At 47.8% G+C, this 27,025-nt stretch overlaps 1 long non-coding RNA gene across 1 annotated transcript; it reads left to right on the top strand.

The window, feature by feature from the left end:
• Window positions 1-3,882: 3,882 nt before the first annotated feature.
• LOC149349549 (uncharacterized) lies at window positions 3,883-11,334 on the top strand. Its single transcript, XR_016290118.1, has 2 exons — window positions 3,883-4,153; window positions 9,719-11,334. It is a non-coding gene; the product is annotated as an uncharacterized LOC149349549 (long non-coding RNA).
• Window positions 11,335-27,025: the final 15,691 nt, after the last annotated feature.

Below are 27,025 nucleotides of genomic sequence, written 5' to 3'. Positions count from 1 at the left end.
GAAAGAAGCAAAAGAAGGATATGCAAAGCGTGTTAGAAAAGCCGTGCGTAATACGTTGAGGGCAAAACGTTTCATTCAGAAGCCATTGCTTCGTAGCTGTAGGTGTGTTAGGGAGGTTTTCCTGTGTTTGCAGTGTCCCATTGGTATCGGTACGCTGTTAACGGAAAAATTAACGACGCTACTACTCGGGCATCGCATTATCACCTTCTAGCCAGCGAGAATGAAGCATTGCCGTGTTCCTGTCGCCAACGAGAATGCTTCATTCGTTTCTATGCACACACCATATTGCCACCTTAGGTTAGACGTGGGTAGATTGCAGTACAGGCTGGAAGTATAGCTGAGTACAGGCTAACAGGGTGTACCACGTAAATAAATGTTTGGCGTTAGCTGCGCATTTCGAACGAAACGTGTAACTCAAATTATTTCCCATTGTTTACCATGCTGAAATAACAAAAAACCTCAACAGTGTTAAGTTTTGGAGTGGACGCAATCAGAGAGCATCGATAACCTGCTGTGCCTCCTCGCGTGGTCGGAGTCATCGTCACCGGGCGACCAACTAGCCTTTATACGATAGGCCGCCGACCTACAGGACGCTTAGTTTGTGCCCTACTACTTGCTTGCTTCAGGCGCATCACTGCTTCTACGCTGGTCATTTCAGCTATCGTTCTTCGTTAAAACCGTTTCAGGAAACCTTCCAAGTATGTTAAATCTTATGAGTGATAACAGAGAGCTGAGGAGGTGAAAAAAATGCAAAGCTTTATGACTTCGCCATTCTTCAGTGTTGTCATTATTTCATTTTATGTTATGCGCATCTTGACAGCTGATAGGAGCACAGATAAAACAGACAAGTGGAGAGGAAAGAGTACTCGCCCTTAACCGCCAGAGGATAGCCCAGTGTAGAGGCGTATGAGAGCTTAGCCGCTGCATCCAAGTCGCACTTAGGCGCAGCTGTGCACTTCAGTAACCTGGCGCCTTTTTTTTATTGAATTTTACGTCACCTGCATCGGAGTGCGGCATCCAAGGAAATAACTGCCGGCGTTGGAATGCGAAGCGTGCAGAACCTTCCTCGCATTTCAAGCCTGGGGACTCAGACTGATGGGAAATTTCATTGCTAAGCTGCAGCGGCGACAAAATGTCGGTGACACAAGAAATTTTATAGCAGCTGTAGAACACGGTACGGAAATATTTGAATTAGCGGCTGCGCCACTGCGGCAAGAAGTACTTTGGTTTGGGCTAGTTGGTTCATAGCTAAAGTTGATTCTGAAGACGGCGCCAACGGGGCTCTGTTTGGCGGCTGTTCCTTTGTTTTCTTGGGCTTTGCTCGGTCTTGTCCCTTTTTCGCCGTCGCGATTGCCAAGTATGTGTCCAGTACAGTGCATGATTAAGGAACGAAGGGCACCGGCTACAATTTTTGGAGGAGGTAACAGGCAATCACGAGTTGGTTCACTTGATCGGAATTACACTGTCGTAGAGCTGAAGAGACGCAAGGGTTGCAATTAAACGCAACAAGAGGGTCTCTGAATGCTCAGCTCAGGCAGAACGTGTAGTGGTTTATGGACAACCTACTGAACGTCAAGGGAGAGACTGCGGTGGTGTCCCGCCTTATTGAAAACAAAACAAGAAAAAAAAAATAAGCGAGACGAAAATAAATTAAAGAATATAAATTTCAAACCATTTCATGAATGATTCACGCATTCACCGTGTAAATGTTTGTCGAGAGTGAGGGAGTACGCGTAGGGAACCGCTGAATTTCTTGTCTCAGTGTCTGCAGAAAGCAAGCAGGAGAATCTATATGCGTCCCATTACCTCTACCTTGGAACGCATACGCTGCTTTTTTGCGCTCAGTCATCGTGCACATACATCCCCCCCCCCCCCCCCCTCCATTTCCCCCAAATCTCATCTGTTCGCCCGCAGCTACCTGAGCCCACCGTTAACTCTAGCTGCTGCCGGTCGATAAATGCATCGTCGCGCCAGGAGGTCCAGTAAGCTTTCAGGTCAGAGCTGATGAGAGTCCAAGCAAGGAGGGCAGCCAGATCGAGCCAGTCTTGTATTTCCGCTTCCTCTTTGGACCGGCGCGCTGGAAAACGCGGAAAGAGCATCCTGCTGGTCGGAAAGGTTGCCGGGGGTTGCGGTTGTAGCATTCTTGAGCTCATACGCATGCAGAGTGCGGAACACAGTGACCAGCGCTTGCGCTCCTTGGAAAGCGCCCGAGAACATGCAAGGAGGCGGTTGCAGTCTTTTCCAGTGGCCAGCATTTCTTGTTCAAGAAGTGTTTTGGTTTTGTCTAGCCGTAGTGCCGACAGTTTGTATACTGATTGTTGTTTTTGTGATAGATTTCTTTGGTACGGCTTCGGCGTTTCATAAAAATGCAAGGGCTTGGGCGAACGAACCTCAGTTGAAAGTTGGCTCCTGTCCCGTTGTTTTTTGTGCCTTCCTTCTCCGTGTCCTTTTTGCGCCGCCTTCACAATCAACCGTAGGATTTTTGTAACCCCTAAAACAAGCTCAGGACACCTTTATGCCCCCCCCCCCCCCCCAAAAAAAAAAAAAAAAGAAAGCGCCTGGTCGTCTGCCTGTTTGGCAGAGCTTACGGTCACGTTTCTGCGAAAGAATCACCCGGCTTACTGCTCTCACTGCAAGATCAGGCTCGACAGCGATAAATGCGATAACGCTCCGAGGCCGCTAGCGCATTCTGCTTCCAATGCCAGAGAGCAGGGCTGAAATATCGGTTGCTGGAGCTTCCCCCCTGACGGGCCAAGCGCAGACCGCTTATCGGGACTCGGGTGCAGGTCATAAGAAACTCCGGATGGCCGAGCGCCATCCGAGAGGGCATTCACAGCGGCTTTTCGAATTGCCTCAGTGATTAAGCGATTGACGTTGCTATTGTGATACGGAATTCAAAGTCTTGATTCTCCCTTTGCAGTACACTATGCAGCAGACAAAGATGCTTAGTTATTCCGTATAGTGATCTGCAATACTAAAAGTGTATAGCATTAGAGGGCGCTTTATCTCACTGCAGCTTTTCATACATATTTCTGAAAAAAATATCAAAAAATTGCATTCAGTACATTCGTAAATCAGTTATAGATCTTTCTGAAATTTCACGTCGTGTAAACATAAATGCGACTTTTCAGCGCACACAGAAAGCCATCCATAATTGGACATCTGGGTGTCAGAAGGGCTCGTCCGGGCGCTGCCATATGATGCCCCAGTGGGATGACAGCTGCGGCAACATGATTATTGATCCCATGCCAGTGTAGTCAGACCGATGCAAACATAGCGCTAAGGTTTCCTTTCGCAAAAGCTGTTATTGTGTGCTTGAACTCGCGGCCCGTGCATGCCGTCGTGGGCTCTCTGCATCATGACAACTTGTCAGGAGTATTAAACCGGAGGGGTTTTTGAGCGGAAATGTTTTCGGAGGATAGTTGCCACCTGCCTCTTATCCACTCTTGCCTACATGAAAACGTGGCTAATCTCAACATTGTAAAGAAAATTTCACTGCTTTCGCGGCTAAAGCGAAAAAAAAAGGCAATATTTCAGGTAGAAATATTCGACGGGATGATGAAAACGGTAGTCAAATGATTGCTGCCGATCGCCGGAGAAGTAGGAGAAAATCCCCGCGCTTCTTGGGGATGAGGACCAGCAGAACAAGGCTCGAAAGCGGCGCTCGTTGCCTGCCGACTGAATGAAGGACAGGCGGCGATTCGAGGAGGCGAATGCATGCTAATTCTTGGAGGCGCCTGCATTCGGCGCTGGTATGCCGCAAGCGGCGCAGAGATGCTTGATGGTCGGCTAAAAACAAAAAGAAGGCAAAAAAGAGGCAAGTGCCGAGAAGAGCAGCACACGTCTCTGAAAGGACCAGGATACGACGCGAATCAAGGTTACGCAAGGCGAAAAGAATGGCTGCGCACGAGGCTCGTTGCTCATATGAAGAGGTAAACGGCGACTTGTGCTGGCGCGTCTCCCAAACACTCCCGGAAGCCGCCGCGCTTGGCCGGGCGCCTTATGGCCGCCGCCGCCGCTGACCAGCGAGCCAGTCCGCCGGCATCATTAGCCCCTCGGGACGCCCGCCGCCACGCGGAGTCGTGACCACCGAGTGCCGCATGTTGGCGGCCTGCGTGCGTGCCATCGCCACAATGACTACCTTCCCACCTTGGTGTGATTTTTTGCCCATTCTTTTCTTTTTCTCTCTCTCTTTTTTATTATCGTCTTGCTGCCTAGCTTGCAGTCTTTTTGTGCGTGGCGCGTTGCGACGTCTCGTGCCGAAGGGGGCGTCTCGCGTTATACGCGGTCCAGTGTTTGCAAGTGGCAGCCCCTCTCTCGCACGCGCCCTCTTAAAGCCCGCAGGCTCGTCACCGCTTAGCCGAGACAAGACATCGCCTCAGAGGCGCAGGAAAAGGCCCGCGCAGTCCCCGGGCTACAGTACGCGCATTATCCCATGGCTACCTCGCGCACACCACAGAGGCGGCAACCTGCGCCAGCATATCGAAGTGCCGCCTCGGCCTCGCCGCTGTTTGGGTGCCTCACTCGCCTGAACTAGCCCACCAAGACGTTACTACGTCAGCCGAACACGCCAATCGGCTGGTCGGGGTTCTTCTCTTTCAATGTTCACCACCCTCAGGGCCTTAGGACACTCTATCGTTAATTAAAGGTTTACTATCACCTGTTGTGGCCTCAGAATTCTATATGGGACGAACAACGTCGTTATTAGTTCCGGCAGAGCTAACCGAACGGGTGTGCGCTTAAAGTGTGCATAGAAATGATGATGATTATGTCCTCAGGGCTTAATGGAACGTCACCATCACGATGCTTTAACCGCCCTTTGCTTCCTTTTCATTCGTCTTCTACTGGTCCGGTCTGCCATCATCCTTATCAACTGCAGCCCTTGTAAGCTTACTGCGGGGCAGCAGCTTTTCCAAGCGTTCGTTTACTAAGCCCGTACAGCGGCGGCCGCACCCATCCGTTCTCAGCGAATGAATGAATTTCATCGCCGTATATATTTCTACGTGCGGCAGTAGACGCGCACCCTGTCTCGAATGAGGAGCGTTTAATCACCTCGCAGGTTCGAGAGTTAATCAGCTCTCGACAGATTTCATCTACGCTTGCATTAAGCTCTTTGACTCAACCTGATATGGCGCTAAATGTAGGGCATTCGCTGTCACGCTTTACAGTGCAGAGCTCGCAGCCCGGCTGAGCGCTCCCTAGCTAGGCATCAGTAGAGAATTCAGCGAAGTGTTGCTTCGTACCTTAGTGACTTAATAAAACAAAAAATTCCTTAGTCTTTCATTTCACGGCTTACAATGGATGAGGACTACCCGCGATATATGAACGCGATGAGAGGGTTGTGACGTCATGAAACACCACTTGGCGCTAGTGGACCAGTCATAGGGCGCCCCTAAGTTTGCAAACCTGAGCACCCCCAAAAATTCCAAAATGACGACCAATTTTTTGGAAGTATGCCCACCACAAAAATGGGTTAAGGTGGATTAGCGGAGGTTAGTATGCGTGGATTAAAGTGGATTCGTGGGCGGGATCAGTAAAACCTCATATGATAATCCGGCGGAAGGCACTCGAGCATTCTAGAAGGCGATGACTTATACATGTCGTATAAGTGCCGGAGTTTTGGCGGCAAAATCGCAAGAACATTAGACACTCATTGTAGACACCATAGCATGCAACCTAAATCCTATCGCGTTTTCTTCTTTAAGAGCCTCGTTAAGAAGGGCCCGAAGTTTTTTTCATTCTGAGTGCGAACTAATTCGAAAATAGTGCTAGGAATTTCAGGCGGCAAGAATGGTTGCTCGTTACGCAGGCATTTGTAATGAACTTGATAGTACTCTTCTGGTTAAAAGACAATGCACGTTATTTTGTTTTTGATGAATCCCCGTTGAGTAACGTTGGTAATACTTCACTGCGTTGACGGTGGCTCAGCGGAAAGACAAAGAAAAAAAGCACCATAGTTGTGAATTGCAAATGATATTTTGTGAGCACTTGCATAGAATGTTACAAATTACTTTTACTCGTTTCATTCCATCGTCAGCTGAAACGGAGTTCTTTTCTGATCAAAGGTGGATTCGCGGTCTGCATTAGATTAAGGACGGCGCACGCTGGACCGTGTGTGCTTACGTTTCTTTTTTCTTTTCTTTGCGTTTCGCTTCTGCATACTTTTATCTCATTATATAATGCAGGAGAGCCAACCAGAAAATGCGCGGTCTAATCGCCCTGTCCAAAGCTTGAACTCCGTTTCTGCATCTGCTTCTTCGCTCAGGTTCTGTTGCCCCATTCACTTATGCCATAGTTACTCAGCAAAGCTAGCATGAGGTTTCTAATAAGTGTGGTAGCTTGTTCGGGCTGTACGTTCATAGCGAGCAGTAATTAAGCACAGCGAAAAGCTAATGCGGGAGATTACCGAGGCATATGGGATTATAAAACTCGGGAACAGATGTACAGCCTTCCGTGAGTCGTGTTCCCAAAGCGCTAATTCAAAAATAAGGCCGCTTAGTGCTGAAAGGTTGGCGGCGAAAAAGCTTGCGTAATGCTATCGCAACAATGAAGTTATTCATCGATTTCTATTCTCGGCTTCATATAGTTCTGGCGCTGCTGAAAACAAGGTAGATAGAGATCAGTGTTGGCGTTAGTGGTTCCTGTCTTTGTCAGCTCGCGGTGGTTACTGTTGTTTTGCTACAGACACTCCTTCGATGGGATATGTATGATCCTGCAGGCATCATTATTTTATTTATGTCGGGGTGCCCCAAAAAATGTCAGCATACGGGCACTCGCGCATTAAGGCGACATGAAAATATGCGGATCGTGACCGAAAGTCAAAACCCCAACCTGAAAGCGTGCAGCGCCACACCCTCTCACCGTGACGAACCCGCGGTGACGAATCCCCGTACACTAAGGGCAAACAAAGGAGGAAACAACGAAAGCTCCCGTGTTTGTCAAATTATCGTCGTTCTTTAAATGGTGCCATCAGACACGAGGCCCACGGCTTTCTGCGTGGAGCGGCACCGGCTCTGCGCACACGGAATAAACCAAACGCGTAAACAAGACACGGTGACGTGAACGGGCGTAAGCGACGTGAGCCGCGCCGCCGGGACGTGACGAGCTCCGGACAAAACGCATGCAGGAGCTCAGTCATTAGTCGGCACCGCTGACCGGTTTTGTTTTCTCGGCGGGGGCAGCTGGCTGCCGCGGGCCACGCGAAGAAGGCGGCTGCTGCGGGCCGCATCGATCCTCCGCCGGGACACACCGATATATGCGCGCGCACTGCTCGTGGCCCGCAGCAGGCCGCGTCTGATTACAGGTCCGCACGCCAGCAGCAGAATACAAAGCGAGAAGCTGCTGCGCCATGGGTATGTGGCCGGCAGTGTGACCCGTAGCGCAGGCGCTACCCATGCATGAGAAGCCTATCGCTACAGCATGCCACGTGAGCTCCGCCACCGTGCCGTCGTATGCGCTCACTAGCGCTGGCAACGTTCGGGGACCTTTTGCAAGTGTTCATGAAGGTGCGCTGCAACGCTTACTCCCCTCAGCTTTCTTCTCTCCCCGCGGAAAGTGCTCTTACCCACCCTGCCACAGCTGCGATTCTGTGTCCCCGGTGTTCGCAGGATGATGCGTGCGCTGCGCACCTGAGAACATGCGCCTTGTTCCAGGTGCTCACATGCGTTGAGCTTGCGGAAGCTTTCACTGCATCCCATAGAGTGTCCCCTGAGCAACAGTCGTGATTTACCGGACACATTCCTTAGACCAGTCGACCAGATTAAAGCGAGCCGAAGGAAGGCAGCCTTCAAGCTTCTGGATCTTAACGTGTGTGAAAATTTAACCGCTGCGAAGGGCATCTGTATGTGGTCTTAAACTGCCGCCGGATGTATGCGGCATGTAACACTGCGATACCTCGTTCACATCCAATTAGCTGTTGTATGTCGCGTTCCGGGAGCCTGAGCTTCGATGGTTTAAAAACAGGGCCCGTGTTCAATGGCAAAGGAGATTTCTAATGCTAGCACTGGTTATCCCTCGAAAAACGTTATGAGCGTTGCAATTGCCAGAATCCTCAAGGAGTCAACGACTGTGCGTTTCTAAGTGCTTAACCCCACTAAGTCACTCGTAGTCAAACTGAACGGAAAGGCAAGCTGTCCTGAACGCGAAAGGCACGTTTCACTTCTGGACACATGTGCAGACACCGTCGTTCTCATAGCGCTCTATAGGACGAGTAGCATACGTGAGGTACTACGTGTGGACATTAGTAACGACTTCACTCCATTGAAAGCGCGAAGGTACGTAGCGTAGAGTTCTGATGGCGCTTGAGAATCTGGCCGACGCCTAGTAATGGAAATCGATTTTTAAGAACAAACTAGAAATGAAACTTGAGGTTAGGGTCTTGAGGCATCTGCCATAATTCCGCAGAACGTGTTGCATGAAGAGCTGAACATCGCCTGGGAGAAAGTTTTACCGAGTCTTAAAGAAGCAAGCAAAACGCGTTTTTGTGCTACGTCCTACTCGAAGCAGCGTGGGTTAGGCTGTAGGCCGGCAGCTTCATCCGTGTGCATCCCGTGCAAGGAGTAGTTGCTGGCTTAGCTTCCCTTCGCTGCTGCACTCCTATTAAACCCTTGGAAAAGGCCCACCGGAATGCACATTTCGAAGCGCCCGTGACTGCATTGTACACACAGGTGTCACGGAAGGGGGCAGCAAGAGCAAGAAAACAAAGACGCATTAATCCAATCGTAGTAGTCAGCAAACAATGTGCAGTGCTCTCCAAATGTCCTCATCTCCAGCCTCCGACTGCGGCCATGATTCCAACAAAGGCGGCGGACGATGCTCTTTCAATGACGCTGGAACTGCGAAAGAATGCGTCGCAGTCGCACCATGTTGTAAAAAAATGTGGAATCGTGCGACGGTGAACACCGAAGAAACCGTGACGACATGGAGACGCATTCTTTAACAAACAAATAAGGAAAACTGTATTAACTTTTACTGTACGGATACATAAAGATCAGCCACACAGAACACACACACGAACTCAAAGGCAGGAGTAAACGATGCCGCTCGTGGAAGACGCACTCCCCCCCCCCCCCCCCCCTCCAAAAAAAAAAGGAGAGAGAGAATACACAACACACCGGAAGGCTGTGGATATATGGATACGTGCAGAAGGAACGCGAACAGTTACCGCACCCATCTGAACAACATGCTAGTGTTGTGCGATATGATCACCTGTTGCGAAGGGTTTAGGTCACATCAGTATCTTCACTAAGGTCTCATCAGTCTGTTTTTCGTGTGACCAGGGCCCCATGCGTTGGTATGGTGGCGCCAGCAGTGACCACTTAACCAGCGCCGCCTGGTGGCACTCTCCTGGTTAACTGGACGCCCAGTGCCATGCCCCAGTGCGTTCGCGCAATGTTCGCGTCAGCCCGGCCGCATAGCAGACACGCACTGATAGCGATGCCAGGATGGCACCGCGGCCGAGCCAACGCCTGCTTTTCTGCGGATTTCAACGCATTGAAAGCCTTGACGCGTATTTTAAGAACAAAAGCTTGAAAAAAAGAAAAGAGATGAACACAATGAATGCATATATGCATGTACACGTTACCTGATTCTGTCAAAATGAATGAATGAAAACTGGACGATGGCTGTTGACTACGGCATTCACCTTGACGTAAGGAAATTTACAGCGGTCGGCACTTTTGTAAGAAGGACTAAAATAACTGGACACGTTGTTTATTAGCTCTTAGGCAACCCAAGGGAAATCGCGAGGACAAGCATGCAGCAGCACTGGCGATCTTCATCAACAGCCACAACCATGCATCATGCACAGGCCTTCCGTGTGAATGGCCCAAACCGTCGAAGCCAGCGCTGGACACACACACAAAAAAAAAAATCATAGCGGAGTTGTTTACAGGTGAGCATTACAAATCTTGTATCTGTTCAGCCTTTCTTTCGCTCTATGTTTTGTACGTTTTTGCACGGGCCGTTCCCGGCAACCTCCAGCCCCTTTTTCCGGCAGTTTATCACGTGCAATTTGCAGACCTGAACTTCTCACTCAACCATGTTCTGAGAACTGAAAGTAGCTCTACTGAGATGCACGAATGCGGACCAGTGGCCTCGGAGCTAACAGAGAGGGTGGATAACTGTGCATCAGAGCTAGTGAAAGCCCTGGCGAGCGGGAAGCGACGGCTTTGTACCATGTCGGAGGTTACACAGCTCTGTCCGTTGAAAATGAGGAGGCGCAACATGGAGCGTAGTGTGGAGGAAAAAGAGAAACTCTTCTACAAAAGGGTCGTCCAAAAAGGCCTCTAAGATATAATTGAGATAGCCTTAATTACAAAATACCAGGCAGCAGTTCAACTGTTTCTTTTTGTTTGGCTAGTTTTTATTTATTTACGGCACCCTTTGTTTTGTTTTCTTTTGTTTTTGAGCACAAATTATGCAGTTGTTATCCAGATGACACCAAGAAAGACAATTGCGCGTAAGCAGTTAGACCGTACACCGCAACAAAACAAGAACGACTGACTTTCAGTACTTAGCTGATGTTTTTACCTCGCCAAGAGTCTTCTCAAGTGCTGCAACGCACCTCTTACAGTAAGCTCTGTGCCCTGATGAATATATTTGTTTATTAAAAATGGGCAGTACAGTGGCTGAAATAACAGTGTGCATTAATAGTGTCTTTTCAAGGTGCGATGCAGTTCTCTTCCACATGAAGGCAGAGGAAAGCGAATGAAAAAAAAAAACAGCTAAACAGGAGTTGGAACTGGCACTTGGGACGCAAACTGACGAGGCAACTTCAGTACAAGGTATGCTACATTTAGTTTCAATTGCTTTCAGTTGGGCTGATAATCGTTCCCGAACAGCCATGTTTGTGTCGCAGTTCCGACGGCACAGCAACACCCGGCAGCGAAGTTGAACTTACTGAGATTAAGTGCCCGAACAGTTTGAGAAACAGGTGTCTGATTGACTCAGATAAGGAAATCAGCCATGTATCTTACATCCACTACGTGAATGGTCAGCTAGATTTGCGGAAAACGCACTTTTACTGCCCATATATAATGATAATGTTCTACGGCCTGAGGACTGACACTGCTTTGCTTGATGTGCATTCCCCTCAGTGAAGGGTAGCTCTAACCATACAAAAAGATGCTGCATTTCTTGCTGCGTATGTTCCGAAGTTAGAAAAATTATTTTTTAGATATTTCACGAAGGCACTAATTAAATGATTTCCCAACGGCATGTGCCATCACGTAACATTTTGACTGTATTTTTCTATTCACTGTAAGTACTTTAACTCCAGAATGAATTTTGCGATGTTGTAAAATGCAAGAAATAAATATACAAAAATTTAAGCCACTTTCGATTTTTCTGTTTATTGATCCAGAAAAGGGTTTTAGATGTAGGCAATGCAACAATTAGACATACAAAATCTTAAGCTACTCTAGGTAATAACATGATACAAATACATACATAAAAATTAGGTGAAACAATGTGAAAAACTACACATGCGCTCTCAGAAGTACGACGTCGCACCCACAGCACATGTGCACACGCTCGCAAAAAAAAAAAAAAAAGAAACCAAGTTGACGCGCTGAACCACACAGAAGCGCAACAAACGGAGACTGAAACTTACGACATTAGCCCCAAGAAGGACACCATAAACCACTGCCTGTGGTCCGCTTAGCGCATTCCTTTCCTCTACACAAGGACACAAAGCAACTGCCAAGACTCCTTCCAGTGATGGCACATCCAAAACACACAAGACAGTGTAAACCCTTTCCCAGTTCCCACTCATGAATTTAGTTCCAGAATGAACTATTTTCGAGTAGACACTGTGTGCATGCGCAAGCGTGCACGATCTCGAAGGAAATCAATAAAATTATATCGTCGGTACCTTGCCTGCAGTGTTTTATAGCTATTATGACACTGGTAAACACAGCAGTAGATCGAGCCACCCATAATTAGCGAAGCTGGTTTTAGCTTTCGGAGAAAACACCTTGCCACTAGCAGCGCTGACTGCAAACTGAACGGGAGAAAGGCGTTCCCCCTGCCGCCTGTTAAGCAAATGGTGCCACTCGCGCGCGCCATAACCATAGGGGCTTTGTGCAGTAAAAAAGACAGTGCTTCTCGCTGTCTGAAGCATAGGTGGCCTGCGTAAACCTCTTGCTTGAAGAAACGTGCAGTTAGGGTGCACCACAATACGAAATGAATGAGGGTCGAGCCTCAGGCCGGTAGCCAACATTCGGTACGCGGACTGTTCTTTGTTGCTCATCGCCCAGACGAAGACAAGTCCTCGTACCGAAACTATGGCTGCTAGCGGATTGTTGCTCCCCGTCGACCCTAGGCCGTTTTGTTTTGCGCGGTCAAGAATCCCATCTTCCTGCTTTCTCCCTACCTATTTAGGGTCATTTCCATCCTTTCGCATTGGAGACGCCACGTCAGCACATGCTGGCTGCTATGCGGCGTTAGCTACGTGCACTTTTTCCCTTGAGAGCCTTCAGCAGTGAAGCCGTCTGCGAGCGCTGCTGGGAGGCACGAGCATACAAATGGTGCGGAATCTGGCGCACACTGGCCATGCTGCCTCGGCGCAAGTATCAGTAATCCTCGCGGCGGCCAACCGGCCACGAGAGTGAACGTACTGCAGGTAAGTGCGCGGGATTGCGCATGTTTTTATTACCATGGTCCTACCTGCCCCGATTCCCGGCCGTCCGTGGCGTCTAGGTATCACTTAAGCCTATATAGTGCTCGGGAAAATATGCTCTTCCTCGCGTTCTTTCTCTTCTGTCGCTCCTGTTTCGCCGACGTTCGCAAGCGACATTCAACTTGCATCTCGTTCGCGATGCTTCACTGCCTGCGACGAATCGCGAAACGCTGTCTGGCGGTTCTTCAAGCGAAGAGAAAAGCTGAAGCGGCCCATTGCCCATTGCCTTCAGCGGTGCTTCTGCTGGCGCGCAACGCGCCATCAGCGAACTGCGAGGAAAATGGAAAGCAGAAGCACCGAAGGAAAGGAGATCCGCGTGAATAAGAGGATAACCTTTTTTTTTTTAATTTTTGGGACGTCGAATTTGGGTATTTAATTAACTGATGATCCGAGCGATTTTAAATTATTTGAGGAAGTTGCCTTTGGAAACTATTTAAGGAAGTTATGTGCCTTTAGAAAGGCGAATAGCGCAATAAGTACCGATAGTGAATTAGCTACGACGTAGCTGTCATGCCATTAATTAAGCATCCAATGCAGGAGGGTACTGATACCATTTCTTCAGGATGGGTATGCTGAATATCGTCAGGAGGATCGATATGGCTGCCGTCAAAGCGCGCTGCGTTTCTGGTCGCATTTTCTGCTCTGGAAACTTTTGTTGCTCCGTTTCCCATTGCCAGCTCGCATTTCCTATCTATTCCAATCCTCGTATCCGTCCTTCCGTGGACAGGTATTGGCACAAAACAAAATGCGAAAGCAGTCTATAATATGGCAACTCTACTTAAATACAGAGCACCTATTGGCTAAATGCTCCAATAAATTCTTGGCAGTAGCCCTCTTAACCTTGCAGCTAAACTGTGAATTTTAACGTGAGGGCCCCTTCTTTTCGCACCATTACAGTTCTAGCTTTTTTTTTTTTTTTTTGTCAGGAATGTAGCCAAACCCCGCCGTGAATACGGGGCCTTTCAAACGGGGCTTACAGGCTGCAGCACGACATGGTAACGGTGTAACCGTACTCGACGATACTCGAAGCCCACTAGAACTGGGCTGTTAAAATTCTAGAAAAGTAGTTCACATAAATATGCACAATTGCCTGCAAACGGCTCCCATTGAACAGGCAGGCAACGTAAGCACATAGCATTTATTCCCCCGCATGACTCAGCCTTCGTGTCGACATATCGTTGAAGACAATTAGGCTGTGCGAGGACTCATGTAACGTTTGAGCGGTCATCTAACCCAACACAATGAAATTTTAACTTCTGTCCTCTCTAAATGAGGGATGTTAAACCCCACAATTCACAGTTTCCTTTCTGGTCCTTTTTTGTTTCATTTTAGTCTTTATATAATGGTTTTCCTTTACATCTCTTGATTACCTTTGTTTTGTTTTGTTTTTTTCGGGGTAGGAGGGGGGGGGGGGGGGTTACCATCGACGAAACCTCGGTATGCGCTGACTTTAGCCGAAAATGCACTCGCCGTTGCAGTACAATTAGAGCTAGTGAAGTTAGTGGTCGACCGATAAACAGCGGTACACAGTCGGCGGCAAAAGCGAATAATTTGCAGCATTATAAATACGAGCTTTGTGCAAAGGCAGCGCCCTGGCGGCGCTGTTAACGAGCTATTTCTTTAGCTGTTATGGTTGCACATTGAGCTCTCTCCAAATGAGCACAATGATGCTACGTAAACAACTAAGAAACAAAAATGAGCAGCACAGTTCAGAAGGGCGTGCTGTCGGGCTAGTTGCTGTTGTATATTGTAAATAAATTAGAGCAAAAACAGAGACAAAGGACAAGATTCTTTTCCATAGTCAATATTTCTGCGCTAATTTCTTTACACAAATGAGCAGCCATGCACATGTGAGGGCAGTGCTTATTTCCTTCATTGATCTTTTTTCGTGGCACTTTCTCTCACAGTAAGTGAATAAATAGGATATTTGCTTCCTTCTCATGCACTTAGGCTAAGCAGAGTTTTAAAATATTTTCTCTTTTTAGCGGTTTATTTTTTAGCCTACTGCTTGAATATCACTCACAATGCGTGGAAATATTTCAGCATAATTAATCAACAAAAGTAATCAGTCATGGTGAAGCGAAGTGTCTGGAAATCACTTCAAACAGTGCGTATGCCCTAAAAGGTGTAGCTCGCGGTGTCTCCGGCATCCAGCGAAGAGAAAGACTGCATTTCTAGATCTTATCGGCTAGACCAAGTGGGGGCGACAGAAGGCTGTCTTTGCCAATAGCCCCATCAGCAGCCAGAGCGAGACAGGCGAAAGGGGTTGTGTCCGCTCCAGCCGCGGTCGACTTTTTGGAAGGTATACCGATGGCGTCGAAGCTGCTGGCAAAAATTTCGCCACAGAGATGCCACGGCAGTGTGCAAACAATTCTCGGAGCCGTAAACTCTGTCAAAGAAAGACCAGAAAATGTTACAACACGTTTTACAAGCGCGTCATTTCACCCCGGAAAGAGATAACTGTCCGGATGTTTGCCAGCTCTCGCGCGTGCCTACGTATCTGCTCCTCTGACCTTGGAGGCGGAGAAATTGGGATCGGCGTTCTTCGTTCGCAGTTACCTCGTCAGCGCGTCGTCATTTTTTCCCTGGCTCAGACAGCGATCACTTGTCGCGGTGGGTGCAGTCGCGGGAGACGTCGTTGCCGAACGCGTCTGCGCGCTGCGCGCTCCGAGTCGAAACGGTGCGGCTGCATTAGGGAGCCCGTCAAAGAGGATTGCGGGCCCGACTGCTTCGTGCTACGTAAAGCCGCTCCCTCTCCACCACCATAGTAAACAAATACCTTGGAGGCCGAAACGTTCATCAATCAACGCCGGGGCGCCCATACGGCCACGTTCGCCGAATCGGAAGAGGCTCCCAGTGTGAAGCCACTCGGCGTGCGGCGAGGCCCCGAGGCATGTTCAGCCGGCGCCGCCGTCTCGTTTCAACACATGTTCGCAGCGCACTGCCGACGTGCGCCTGTTTTGTAATCGCACGACGCAGACACGTCGCGCGTTACGAGATTCGCAACCGGGTATAGGCCGCGCAAAACGTTCGTCGAGATGAATGACGTGACTGCAAGAGAGTGCTGTCACGAGAACGGCGCAGTGGGTGGATGGGCACACGCGAGGAATGGCTGCGAAAAAGGCGGGAAAGGACGCGTCATGTCAACGGTTTGTGACACAAGAGAGGCCGATTTCGTAGCAAGCCCTGCGCCCGCTTTCTATGCGCATATATGCTAATCCTGTTTTCTTTTTCCGGGTTCGGCTGTGCGGTGTGGAGGCGTTGAACGAAGCTCCAGTTCGTTCCGCCACTCGTATTCAAATGCGAGTTCCGCTCCTGTACGCGCGTCCTGTTCTGATGACATGGCACGAACGGCTTTATTTTCATCCGCTCTGAGTCGCACGCGCGACTCGGTCGGAATGCACCACAATAAAACGAAGCTCTCACGTTCCACCACTACGATGCATGGGTTCGCGTACAGTTAGTCCGGCTCTTAAATTAGGACCTGGCAGAATTCACTGCAGAATCTTTCCTCTCTTCCATGTCATTGGTGGTCGCCTTTCCTCGTTGGACAATTAAACATTACTTTGTTTGCTGTGACAGTGTGTTAATCTGGATGTCCACATCAAATGCACACCAGAGTTTCCTAGAGCTTGTATTTTTTTTAGACCGGACCAGTGATTGCGTGGGCTGCTTTGTTAGATTTTTCCATTTGCGCAACTGACGCAACAGGAAATCTCTACTTTATCTTCCCCCTTTGTTACGTACGAATACTTTTCACAATTTGCCTAATATTTGCAATTGCACTGAACATAAACATGAAGACTGAACTACTTTTTGTCAGTCCGAAAGCGTATCTGCTGATCAAAACAGCGCATTTGCGGCGTGTCTTACTCGCCCCTTATGTCTCCTGAGCACACCCCAAGAAAGAGCGGAATACCGGCGCTGTCACTTATGAGTCATCAAAAGACCAAAGCGCTATGGGTCGCCTCGCTTTGGTCCTAAAGCTGCTAAAGCTGGCTCTTTTAACAACAGCGCAAAGTCCCATTCACGATAAGGTTCAGGTTCGCGATCATGTTTCGGCTTAGATGCGCTAAAAACAAAAGTTCCATGTCATCACATGCTTCTCCGACGCATTCAAAAAGCGCCAGGTTCACGATACTGCACGCACCATCGTACGTCTTCGAACTTGAGTTCTATACCCGGCTGGCCTCTTCTGGTCAGTGAAGCGAACGCGACGCGCAACTTGAAACGGGCATTCAATCTTGAAATTTGCTACCCTTGAAAAAGCGTCATCGGATTACACAGGCATTGTTTTCTGCGTCACAAACTGGGCTCGACTAGCAGGGCTTGCCTTGGACCTGATCCAACGAGTTCTTTCGAAGCCCGAACGTGTTGCAGTGCATTGCAGAGCAGATCCGTAACTCAAGCGCAAATGCCAACGAACCCGTTCCTTCATCCTGCAAGTGCGCCCTGAATTGTAACGAACGCAGGCAACACTTTCCGGTTCGAGGGCTGCTGCTCCAGCGTGTCCGGCAAGGACAGTGCATCGCGCCTGGTTTATCGGCGTCCACGCTTACGATGAGCGGTCTCGGCTTCCTAGCTTTTCGTTGGCCCTTGTTGATTCAACAGCTTATGAGCCCGATTAGCTCACCCTTCAATTAAGAAGCCGCCGCGGTGGCTCAGTGGTTACAGCGTTCGGCTACTGACCCGAAAGACGCGGCTTCGATCCAGGCCGCGGCGGTCGAATTTCGACGGAGGCGAAATGCTAAAGGCCCGTGTGCTGCGCGATGTCAGTGCACGTTAAAGAACCCCAGGTGGTCGAAATTTCCGGAGCCCTTCACTACGGCGTCCCTCATAGCCTTAGCCGCTTCGGTATACAGTGCAAGCATGGATGCCAAGCTTCGGTTCTCGAATAAACTAGAATGGCACGTGCTGCATACTCTTCCCATTTCTTCGATTGTTCAAGAGGCGCACGACACCGCTGAGTGAGCTCGCGGGGCGTTCTGACAGGGCCCCACCGTCGCGAGGTACGTATTGACATTTTGTTCAGCGGGGCCTGCACGGTGCCACCCGTTGGTACAGCTTCTGTGCGAGTTTGGCTGTCTTCCGACTGCCGTAAGCACTAGATGTCGACGCGTTTTAGCAGCGGTTGCAACAAACTCCGATTCACAAGTTTGATTGCCGACGGGCATGTTCTTGCCATTAGTTAGTGAAGTTGTGACAGATACGGCTGCAGCGTGAGCCTAACCTTACAATCAAGCGATAACCTCGAAGAACTAACCCGACTTGTTTCTGCCAAAATTGAAAGCGCCCGCCGGCGAAACAAGTATGGTAATGATCTCTCGATCCAAAATAAACAGAAGGCGGATGTTTTTTTCGTCTTGCATCGATTTAAACCTGTCGACCCCCGGTAATGGAAAGTTTGCGCCATTCATTTTCGCCTTCGTGAGATGCCCTAAGCGTTTTTCCTCGTCGAGAGCAAGCCTTCATGTTCTCATGTAAGCACAAAGTGGGCTCAGAAGTGGGTAGCCTATGTGAGCCTCTGTGGGACCAAGTGTGGGTTTTGTTGCATATTCCATTGCATGTCTTCCCATACTGCGTCTGCTTTGGACACCTGTGTGCCAATTTTCCGTAAAGAAAGGTTCGCGGCTAACCTTTTTAAATGTAGACTCAATAGCTGTGCATTTCTTTGCAAATATATATTGGGTGTGTTCAGATGAGAACGGTAATCGAGGTCCCATGACCATTTTTCGTCTTGAATGAAATTAGTATATGTGATGGGCAAATGTGGCGATGCAAGGCAATAGTACTTAATTTTGCAAGAAACGCTATTGAATTTTTTTAAAAATCGTAAATAACCCGAGGTGGAAAACGTTACTTTTGCGATTTAGCAAAATCTCTAGTTTGGATCCCCACAGAAAGTAAAATAACGTTTTGTGGAACTTGATTATTTTTCCAGTAATTGTATGCATACTTTTATGCTGGAAGTATCGCAAAAATATATTTGGCTCCTATAATTTCGCAGCAAAAAAAAAATCGCAAACATTGTTTAAAAAGTAAGGCATTCCAATTAAGGAAGATTTTAGGACTCTGATGGGACTACAAGGAGTAAGAACCTCAGGCTGAAATTTTCGCTTAGTATTATACCGTCCTTTCTACAACTGTCGGACAAAAGTTCTACTTCTAGAGTGGGCAGGTAATTTTTAATTAGGCATTGAAATCATCTAGAATTCCAAAAATTCGGAAGAAGGCGAACTTTGACGGAGATTTAAAAAAAAACCTCCAATTTTCTTTAAAATACCTCTGAAAGACGTTCAGTATCTGGTAATTATATATAAAAAAGTGTTCCGTCATATTGTTTTAAACTATAAAATTAAAGGTCTAACACAGACCATATTTAATTCAGTTACGTTTACTGGATGTTGCTTGTTAAAAAGAGCAACGGTCATGAATTTTACTTGAAATTGAGCCCATGTGGTTGAGTTTTAGTTAGCACAATGAAGAAAATCTCAGAAGATACCTTGGATGCATGTTTTTGCTTGTAAGCGTTTTTTAATAAGTCAAAAGAAGGATATATGTTTGCTTCTTCACGTGGTTTCTGTACGTCTGGCTAATGGGATTCAGAATTCTGTCGGATTTCTAAAGTATTTCACAGCAGTGTGGCTTGGAATGAGATTGATAAAACGCTTAACCGAAACTTTCTCTGCGCGTAGATCAACAATATCTCCTTTAATTAAACTCAAACGAAAGTTGCGCGAATTGGTGTAGTTGTGCACTGCGCTTCTGGTACTCCAAAATGAGGCAGGAAAGCCCCGTTATCACAGAAACAAGAAGATTCTGTGCATATGTCGGCAAGCTAGTGCCGCCTGTGCCTTCGGTAAGGACAAGCGTTGCCGAAATGGGGTAACTTTAAAAAAAAAAAGATGAATTTTATAGTGAGCACGAAAACCTGACGGCTACTTGGGAGTCGATTCAGATGGTTCAGCAGCCGAAAATTTTCTATTGCTTCGAAAATAACTTTTAAGGAACGCCACCGACTTACTCCCCAGAAGTACAGAAGATCCGTTCCAGCAGGATTGCTGCATGAAGGAACGCGGAGCTATGTATAAGAATAAAATATAGTTTTGCATTTTCGCTTTGTCTAGTACTATACAGTTCGGTTTCGAAATGCAGTCAAAGAGTACCATTGGCAACAAAAATATTTATCGTTTTTTCGCATGCGTTTCCATCTCAAAAAACTATGCAGAGATTCACAATGTTGCCGAGGAATGTATGACGACAGGCAACATGCGTGGCCTGGCTCCGTCGAGGCCAAGGCTCAACATAAATCAATACATGTCGATCTATATTCCAAGAAAACTTTTGGCTATGAGAGGACTCCAAGTTACTGTAATAGACAATATTAGTTTCATGAACTCACACACAAGGATAAATCAACAAAGGTGATGCTTCCGTCCACAGGGCACAGCAAATGTGCGTAGTAGGTCAATAGTGGGCAAGTTAACAAATGCTACAACGCTTGATCTCGATTGGAAATGAGGGCATAGAAGAAGCCAATGGCTTCGCAGGCGTATTCAAAGGCGTATTCAATGGCGTATTCAAAGGGAAGCTAAATGATATTAGCATTGAGGACATTCGGCATAGTAAGCTTACTGACTAGTATGACAGGACGTAATAGAGCTCAGAAACTTCATAATAACCACATGTATTGAATGTAAAGATGTTGAATCCAATTTAGGCAAGGCTTAGGTGGCCTGCGCCACTGTTTCGGAGTGAAATCAGTTATGTACTAATTTACCGTCTTGTGTGGGGCCACTCCTTGTGGGGATAGCGACATGAACGGTTCCCCTTCATTTGGTAATGCAGTTTACGGAAATGCAGGCATGCGTCCATAAGCGGCAGACGTGTGTACGTACGTCCGTCGCTTCTGGACGAGTCGCCGTAGCTCAGTTGATAGAGCACCGGACGCTTAATTCGGAGGTAGTGGGTTCGGTTCCCACCGGTGGCATGTGGTTGTTTTTTCTTATATATATATATATATATATATATATATATATATATATATATATATATATATATAAACGTAAGTCGGTTGACACACGGTAGAAAAACAACAACTTTATTCTAACGTTTCGACCAGGGTCTGGCCTTCGTCAGAGTATATATATATATATATATATATATATATATATATATATATATATATATATATATATATATATATATATATATATATATATATATATGTGTGTGTGTGTGTGTGTGTGTGTGTGTGTGTGTGTGTGTGTGTGTGTGTGTGTTGCAGCGATGAGCAAAACATTAGGACATAAGGGACAAGCTGGCAACTGTCTCTGGATGAGGCACTAATGAAAGCCATTATCTTGAATGAATTTTCTATATACTGCGTGTTCCTCTCCGTTCTTTTATTTATTTATTGACGGCCGGCACGTATCCAATGGGAGCCCCCCGGTTGTCTTGACGGTGTACTTGCTGACAATTTAACCCCCCCCCCCCCCTCCCCAGTAGAAGAAATTACCTTGAGCCCCTTCCGAAAACAATTTCTGTCTACGTGCCTGACTGGCGGATTTCACAGACGGCTTTTTAGGCTTAATTACTAGAGGCTTGGGGACACTGCGAGATATTTCGCGGGCACCGTGACCTCCGATTGTTGTGTGCGTGAAAGTAACAGAAAATCATCGGCAGTCGCCCCTGAAAAGCAACATGGACTCCTGCATCATATTATATTAGTGAAGAAGCGAAAAGGAAATGGAACGGTCAGCACGCGTGAGCGTTCCCGCGAAGGGAACGGTGAGACAAGTTCAGAGAAACCGTGACAGTACCGCGTACTCAAACACGCGGACGCCTGCCCGAATCACGCCCATAATCACCTCGCTTACATGACAGAGCGCGTGCGCATGCGACCCGATGACCCGGTTCGGAGGCTGCGATAACAAAGGGCGAAGCCGCTCAAAGAACGCGTCTGCCATTGGGAACATCGAGAGACGACGCGCCGCGATGCGACGGCAGCGGACGAAGACGGCAATAAAGTTCGCCGCAGCCCTCGGGCCGAAATGCGGCCGTGGCGTCGACCGGCAGCCGCACACAATGGCTGGCAGTCTTCATCCCTGGCATGCTTCCGAAATCGCCCGTGGCGAGGCGCATTGACGTGGCCGCGGGCTTGGCCGTCCACCAAGCAACCGCAGCGGCACGGGCTTGGGAAACGCCGGAGGCACGACGTCGACGCACTCCACAGCGGTGCGGGGACGTAATCGACGCGGATGAAAAACACGCCTGAGGGCCTGTTTATTTCCTGCCTCGCGGAGTTTCCCCGTCACTGCTGATGGAGGCTGTCGCAAGGGCGGAAGGCGCAAAGCGAGCACAGGAGGAAATCGGACGCCACAGGATGGTGCAGGGAAGTGCGGGAGAAATAATGTGGAAATTCCTCGAGTCATTCGGTCGGTCTGTCACCCTCCAAGACGGCATATATCTTAAAATGGTATTTGTTCTCCAAAGACAAAGGGTTTCCGATACGTTTGCGATGACCGAAATGAGGAGCTACGGGAGTAGGTCACTAGGGAAGACGTCATGTTATTCAGTTAGTTAAGTTTCACTTCGTCTTGAGCTTACATTTTTAAGCTTGACGAAAAGTGAAATAAAGGGGATTCGTTCCCAGGGCGGCTTGCAAGGGGTAACGAAGTTTCCGTCGCTTGAATAAAAAGAGGCTCGTTTCCGCGCCCTCGCTCCTCAGCTGTGGTGAATGACAAGGCAGTGAGAACCGTTCCCAAGAAGTTCCTACTCACACTCGTGTGCGTGTCTAACAGTGTAACAAATAAGCTAAAAAATTAAACTTAACATGCATAATGTCCGCACAAAGAGGGCGCATATTTTGGTATAGTGTGCAGCTGGATTAGCGATATTAAAAAGCGTTTTCTTTTGCATCTTCTACAAAAATTAGTAAGCAGGCTTGCTGGCCACAAGCGTATTGATTCACCTTGTTTTTGAACGATCGAAATCGTTAATGAGAAAATCGGCAGCCATGACACCTTTTCCAGGACAAATCATTTCAATAATGACGGTGCACTGCGATTACGGAAGAAAAAAATTGCGTACGAGAGCTTCTAGTGAAGACTCAGCAAAGGAATGAACACGAAAATGATTGCGCATGAAACATTTCGCTTGCTTGCAGATCTTTTAGGTCGGTTCCGGCTTAAAGGAGAACACACGTGAAGAATGTAACGCATATATTTTATTACTTTTTGCTGTCATACTTGCCTCATTTCACCGAACTTGCCACTACGTCATCGGTCCGGTGGAATAATCACACAATTGCAATCGCCTTCTTCGAATACGTTCCAACACTGACGGTGCGCAGGCATGTTGGAACACGTCAGAAGAACTTGAAAACACGACGCCCCTCGCGGATCGCGCTCTAACGTTTCGCTTGCTTTTAGCGGTTGTGTAAGCGCTAATGCCTTTAGCTTAAGCGTCACGTACTTCTGCAGCACGACTGAAAGATCGCGGTGCTGACTTTACGTGACTTCGACGCGTATTAGGAGCGCTCGCGGCGACCAGGCTGTCATCGCATCTTTCTGTGCCCCGAGCGGCGTATGAATGCCCGCGCACACTCTCGCCCACCAAGGGACGCGCTGCTGCGTAATTTATTCCTGTTATTGGCCGGCTGCCCTTCGAGGTTACCGTCGACTGTGGGAAAAACACAGCCAAAGTTTGAATCACCATGACGTGCTAAGAAGTGGATAGGCGTCACACTGTACCTAATTTCCCCAGGTAGTACGTCGAGGACGCTATCAACAGCAAATGTTAGCTTGGTCGAACCTATGCAGCATATTTTTTCTCACTGTCCTCCACTTCTGTATTGTCCTGCAAATTCGAGGTCTTGTTAATAATAGCAACACGTGACATAGGAGTCGCACTTGTGAACAATGCTCCCTCCTTATGCCTAGTATGCTGTCGAACTATTGGAGCTCTCAGAGTTGGACTATCAGAGTGGTCACCACTTCATTTTATTTCGAATACTCGAGCGTTTTCGAGCTGCCAGAGGTTCGATTCAAGGGTCGTTAGGGCTATTACGATTAGTAAAACGGTTCAACAATGTACGCTGCGAGGGCAGCAGTTGGAAGACAAAGTGCATCTAACAACATCAGCTCCGGCGTGAAGCGCTAATTAACTGAAACGTAAACAGTTAATTGAAACGTAAACTTCAAAATCAGATTTTAGTTCGGATATATTACATTCTTGTGTGGCTAATTATTACTTCTCATCAGTAGTAATCCCTCCTCTAAGGTGACAGCCAACCGCATTTGTATTTCTTTTCTTCTAGTTGCTACTTCTGTTTGTTTTTCTTTTGCGGTCGCGTTTAATTTCACGCCGACAGTAATTAAAGCGACCGACAACTGAATTTCAAGCATCCAAATTAGTTTGGCGCTACGGAGAACTACTGCCCAAGTTGCTGCATTCTGCGACGGTTTCGACAGAAACGCCGTAGGATATTTTTGTACCGCTGGTTTTCCGATCTGTGGATGCGTTCGTTTCTATGTGCCCCGATGCAGGAAACCATCATCCGTGAACTCGATAGTTATTGCACGGTGGCAGAAGTGGGGAACTATAAATATTGTTACCCTAGCTGCCTGAAAGTAACTACAAGCTCGACAGTTTTAAAATAGTCTGCCCCAAGGATTTGCTTGCGGCATGAGCAGTTTGGCTTGTTTTGCATCGTCAGCGGTAAAAACCCCTTGGACCGTGTGTTGTTGGCGCAGACTACGTCTCCTCGGCGACGGCTTTAGAGGATACGACTGCCGCTTCGATCAAGAAAAAGTCTGCGGCGCCATTTAGTAACGACACATCAAAACATTTCAACGGCGATATGAGAAGGGTAGCGCCGGTTTTCTCATTTGTACCTTTTCTACAAAGCAGAATAAAATATTACGAACACTTCTGAGAAAAACAATCTATTGAGATGTAGTCGCGTAGTAGGGCGACCGCTATTACCAAAATTTCGCAGCATAGTGTGACTTTCAGCTTGTTTTGTGCGTTTTTTAATGACAAATTAAATTATAACTAATCGTTTCTTCATCATTTCATTGCTATATTTTGTCAATATGAGGCAAGACATCTTCATGTCCACCATAATATCACGGCACGTTTTGGCCAATTGCCAGTAAGTGCGTTGTTTTCTACTGTGAAGCAAATTTTCGAAGCATTTGATAGTATACTATTTCTTTTTGAATTCAATGAAACAATTGCCTGTGCCTATTCAATGCCTTGTCACAAGCCACACGATTGGCTCAGTCTGACATTTTCGATCTCTATGCTTACAATCCTATTGTTTATGTATGTCGCTTCCTTGACTCTGCTCGAACAACTGTCTGCTATGGTATCTGTGCTGGACACAAACGTGAAATCAACTGCGTCTAATAAGCCTCACAACTACCGCTTTTTGAGATCCAAGTTGCATCTCCTCTTCAAGCGAGCACATGAAACAAGCTATAACTTGCTGACTCTGAGAAGCAATTCTTCCTCAGTTTCTGTAGCGAATGTCCCACTCCACGCTTTAGTGTTCGCGCTTTTCGCGCGTGTTATCTTCCTTGAGTTAGTGCCACTAAATGCCGAGGTCGCCATCGCTGATTCGCTCCTTTTCAAGCGTTCGTCGTGAAATGCGGGCCTTCGTCATCACGCCGCTAAAATATTCACGCCCACCGGAGGAAGCCCCGGAAGGAGCGCTTACTCAGTCTTTTACGCTGCACACCTTGGGTATTTTTCTTTCTTTTTTCGTCCTCGGAGCTCGGGTATAATTAGGAGCGAAGCATGGCGTTCGGGCAGAGCGCAAGGCAAAAGCTGACTTAGCCACATGTGCTCGGCCTTGGTGCGCTAGGGACACACACACGCGGCTGCTTCGTTCCGTTGTAATCCTCCCCGCGCTGGTTGTGTGGCGAAGGCGGCGGGGTGCGACAGGTAGGCCCTGACCGCGCTACCGGCAGGCCTCCCCCGCGCCGCCGCCCGATTTGGATGGCGCTGGGCCACTCGCGGCCGCCGCTCCGAGGAAAGCCGCACGCATCTCGCGGGCTGACTGACGGATCGTTGCTGCCCCCTTTTTCTGAGGCTGCTGCGACCGCCAAGGCCGATGTTTCCTGCTTTGTGTGGTTGATTCTTGCGCATGCCTTAAGGTTAACGGTGCGGTTAGAACGCCAGAAAAACACGTCAGGGAGTCAGTTACAGAAAATGGGATAGTGGAAAGTCAAAGGTGAAACACTCGCGTCTCCAACATTTTCCGCTGCCCAGATGCTATTTAACAAAACTTCTGTTCGGGCTAGATGGTGCATAGCTTTTTTTTTTTAATGAATTTAAGCGCACAAGGACACGCACACAAGAAGAGGAAACACACTGGACAGGCGCTAACTTCATCTGATTTATTCGCAGGCAAGAGAGCGAATATATACATAAAAGGAGACATGCGCAGTAAGGAAACACATCTTCAGTTCACAATACGTGCTCAAGATACTTGTACTCTGCCTGCAAAAGATTAACAGACGTGTCACTCACACACACTCAGATGGGGCATGACTGTGTGAGTGACACGTCTGTTAATGTTTTGCAGGCACTGTACAGGTATCTTGAGCACGTATTGTGAACTGACGATGTGTTTCTTTACTGTGCATGTCTCCTTTTATGTATATATTTGCTCTTTTGCCTGCGAATAAATGAGATGAAGTTAGCGCCTGTCCTGTGTGTTTCCTCTTCTTGTGTGCGTGTTCTTGTGCGCTTAAATTCATTTTAAAAAAACATGCTATTGTCTGTGGCGTCCAAAACGGCCGTGCTCGTGGTTCTTGGCTGGAGGGAAGCTATACATGAGGCGATAATGAGGACAGGTAAATGCTTAAAAAAAGGTCCCACTTATATCCTTCACTTCTGAAACCATTTCTGGGAGCCTGTTGAGCAGGCTAACGGACCCGCAGCATGCGCTTCGCTTTTTTCACAATTCTCACTCGCAAACCGATTAGTGCGGCAACGCCATGCAGTTTTCGTTTTGGAGTGCAGCGGATCATTCTGTTTTAGCGCTCGCCCCTTCGCGGACATGTGACGGCTCGCACTTTGCGCAATGCTGGTCTATGCAGCTGCAGTATAGGCAATCTGACGTGAAATAAGGTGAGCTAACCTACGACTAGTGAGTAATTGAGAGCGGAAAAAGGACGCAGTTGTCCAGCATCGAAGCAAGCTAGGTGTACGCAAATGATGCTTTTTCATAACGGAGTCGAATACGAATAATGTACGTTAGCACTCAATCTAATAGGAATCGAATAGCGAAACAATCGAATCAAATGCAAAAAGAATATTTTTTGCAGTTATTCG

Source organism: Amblyomma mixtum, chromosome 3 (assembly GCF_055824585.1).
Source record: "Amblyomma mixtum isolate Tamu chromosome 3, ASM5582458v1, whole genome shotgun sequence".
NCBI classification, from domain to species: domain Eukaryota; kingdom Metazoa; phylum Arthropoda; class Arachnida; order Ixodida; family Ixodidae; genus Amblyomma; species Amblyomma mixtum.
The sequence above is the reverse complement of the archived record's forward strand: the minus strand, read 5'-3'. Positions and strand labels throughout refer to the sequence as shown.